This window comes from Lactuca virosa, chromosome 9 (assembly GCF_052849685.1).
Source record: "Lactuca virosa cultivar CGN04683 chromosome 9, Lactuca_virosa_CGN04683_v6, whole genome shotgun sequence".
NCBI lineage: Eukaryota > Viridiplantae > Streptophyta > Magnoliopsida > Asterales > Asteraceae > Lactuca > Lactuca virosa.
This window is the reverse complement of record NC_136434.1, coordinates 98,427,967-98,431,927: the sequence shown is the minus strand read 5'-3', so window position 1 is coordinate 98,431,927 and position 3,961 is coordinate 98,427,967.

Genomic DNA, 3,961 nt, shown 5'->3' with positions numbered 1-3,961 from the left:
AGACACTAGTAATCAACTTGAGGAGGAAATTCCTGTTGATCCAGCTGACGAGTCTATACTTCCGAGGCGTTCCACAAGGGTTAGGAACACACCTGAGTTTTATTATGGATTCCATATTACTACGGAAGGTGATACATTTATCAGTGACAGTACACTGGTAAATCTGGATGAACCTAACAGTGTTAAGGAAGCCATGGCAGGCCCAGAGTCTGCTAAATGGAAGGAGGCTATGGACAGCGAGATATAGTCCATGTATGACAATCAAGTTTGGAACTTGGTTGACAATGTACCAGGCCGTAAGACAGTCGGGTGCAAATGGATCTTCAAGAAGAAGACCGACATGGATGGGAAGGTGCACACTTATAAGGCTCGACTGGTTGCGAAGGGGTTTACTCAGACTCAGGGAATTGATTATGATGAAACCTTTTCACCAGTAGCAAAGATTAAGTCTATTAGGGTTATGCTAGCCATTGCTGCATTTCATGATTATGAAATATGGCAAATGGATGTCAAAACCGCTTTCCTTAACGGAAAGTTGGCTGAGGATGTTTACATGAATCAGCCAGAAGGTTTTGTCAGTGCAGAGTACCCCAATAGAGTGTGCAAGCTTGAGAAATCCATTTATGGATTGAAACAAGCATCTCGAAGTTGGAATCTTTGTTTCGATGAGAAGGTCAAAGAGTTTGGTTTCTCAAGAAGTGAAGATGAGTCCTGCGTGTATGTCAGAGCTAGTGGGAGTATAGTTAGTTTTTTGGTACTGTATGTGGATGACATACTACTCATAGGAAATGACATCCCAACCTTGCAGGAGGTTAAGTCCTGGCTTGGGAAGTGCTTTGCTATGAAGGACCTTGGAGAAGCTACCTATATCCTAGGGATAAGGATATTAAGAGAAAGGAGTAAAAGACTAATTGGACTTAGTCAGAGTATCTACTTGGATAAGGTGTTGAAAAGGTTCAACATGCAGAATTCCAAGAAAGGAGAATTACCGATCCAAAGCAATGCCAAACTGAGCAAGGCTCAGAGCCCGAGTACAGAAGATGAGATAGCTGAGATGAGTCGATTACCTTATGCTTCCGCTGTTGGTTCGATCATGTATGCTATGACTTGTACTCGTCCTGATGTGGCCTTCGCTTTGAGCATGGTCAGCAGATATCAGGGGAACCCTGGCAAGGCTCATTGGACTGCGGTAAAGAATATTCTCAAGTACCTGCGGAGGACTAAGGATTGGATCCTTACCCTTGGTGGGAGTGATGACTTGAGAGTAGTAGGGTATAGTGATGCTAGCTTTCAGACTGATAGGGATAACTTCCGCTCTCAGTCGGGTTGGGTCTTTACCTTAAATGGAGGGGCAATCACTTGGAAGAGTTCCAAACAGGAGACTGTAGCTGATTCGACTTGTGAATCAGAGTACATAGCAGCGAGTGAAGCGGCAAAGGAGGCGATATGGCTGAGGAACTTCATCGGAGACCTTGGAGTTGTACCAGCTATTAAGGAACCTATGGAGATTTTCTGTGACAGCAATAGTGCGGTTGCCTTAGCCAAGGAACCAAGAGATCATGGCAGATCCCGACACATTGACAGAAAATATCACTTCATAAGACACAAGATAGAAGAGGGACTCCTCGTGGCAAAGAGGGTATCGTCAGATGAGAACCCTGCGGATCCCCTTACGAAGGGACTGACGAGGGTGAAGCATTTGCAGCATGCGAGGCGCATCGGGCTGAGGGACGATATTAGTTTTACAGATTAGATAGCCTTTTTCTGAAACTTGTAAAATGTAATCGACGTTTGATGATGAATAAAATTTGTGATTTATTTATGAGTAAAGTGTTGCTATCATTGTCAATTATTTACTATTGTTTCAGTTTTGCATGTTTTGACTTCCAGAATAATTAACTTATTCAAACTCTCCACAGTCGGTCATATGTCGGAAGTAGGTATGAATCAAGACTGTCATGAATTGGGATTGTAGATGACTAAAGGTGTTTAGCCATAGCAATGGTTGCTACAACATTCATGAGTACTCATAAGTTATGAGTATTGGAATAAACCCACGCTCACTTGTATCACTTCATGGAATTTATCTCGAGTGATCGTGAGACGGTAATATCATATAAGTCTTCAAACCTAGAGATATGAGTTGTTACCTATGAGTTGGTTGTGCATTGATTGCACGTAAACGCATCAGTAACTTGATGTTATAAAACGTGCCTTTGTGTGCAATTCAATAAGTAGTAGAACAAGCATATGAGTCGAAGTTTATCTGTTCCTTCTAGAAATAGAAGCGATATCTGGGCCCCTCGATGATTTTGTGTTGACCCATGTACCGGGCCCGATCAGAACTAAATTGATGTGTTCGGTTAAGTTCTTTGTCAAACAAATCGGAAATCGAGAAACAACTGCTAGACAATAAGTAAGACATTGTTCCATGTATTTGTCCGGCTGATATCATGAGAGCAGAGGATTATATGATCACTTATCTAAAGTGGCGCTTCATAGTTCACAAGAGTTTTCGAGAGCTACGATTGTCGGTTGGTTCCTGAAGTAATATAGGCAAATACAGTTATTAGACTTATCCAAGTGGGAGTCTGTTGGATAAGATGTCTAAGTCCATAACTTATTTGGTATATATTTGACCCGACCCGGCATGGTCCATTTGGGTTGCACTTCACCCAAACTAGTTATGGATAATTTTATGAGAGTTGTATACTTACGATTTATTAATATATTATAAGTTATAATATATTAATATAAAGTCATGTTACTTAATTAGTTTTAATCTTGAATTAATTATGAATTAATTTAGTGATTAAAAGGAAGACTAATTAAATCATGGGCTATTATATTTATATGGTGTGGGCTAACACTCATTTGGGAATGGGCTAAGCTTATATGGAAGTCCATGGATGATCCATGGAGCTTTTACCCATGGATCATTGGAAGAGGAAAAGACATGGGTTATTAGGGTTTCACCCTAACCATGTACACTATATAAACAAGCTTATGTTGCATGAAAAACACCCTAATGTGTGTGTAAGTGTGGTGGCCAAAATCAAGAGTTAGTATACTCTCTCATACATTTTCCAAGTTTATGGTGATTTGTGATTTCCATTTGAGGCATTCACATTATTGGTGCTTGGCTCTCAAACTCCAAGGAATCAACAATCAACAAAAGGTATGTAATTCATCTAGTTCTTTTATGGTTAAAAGTACCCCATGCCATGCTAGATAGGTTATAAACCTTGGAAAATAATATTTTGCATGTATCTTAGACAAACATAGATCCAAGGTTTAATAGGGTTGCATGTACAATTAGGAAGTGTTAGAATGCTCAAAACCCAACAATTAGAAACATATAATCACATCTGATTAAATGTATTTAATTACATATGATTAAAGTGGAAAAAAACAACTATTGAATCGAGAACGCGAAAATGAATCTTAGCCACATAAATCATATGTTATTAGATACACATAATCACATGTTATTATATGTATCTAATCGCATATGATTTATGTGGACAATATTAATTTTCGTGTTCTCGATTCAATAGTAGTTCTCGTGTATTTAATCACATGTGATTATACATATCTAATCACATGTGATTTATGTGAATAAGATTCAAATTCGCGTTCTCAATTCAATAGTTGTTATCATGTATTTAATCATATGTTATTTTATGTATTTAATCACATACGATAAATATGGACAAAGAACAACTATTGAACCGAAAACACAAAAAATGAATCTTGTGTATATAAGTCATATGTGATCAGATCATATAATCACGTGTGATTTAATACATGCGAACAATTAAAGAACCGAGAACGCATAAATGAATCTTTTCTTCTTGTCTCACTAGAAAACAAACTACATTCTGCCTTTCCTTTTTCACTCTACCGGAGTAGGGTATTCGTGAACAATAACATAAAACAAGTAATGCCTACATAATAGGAG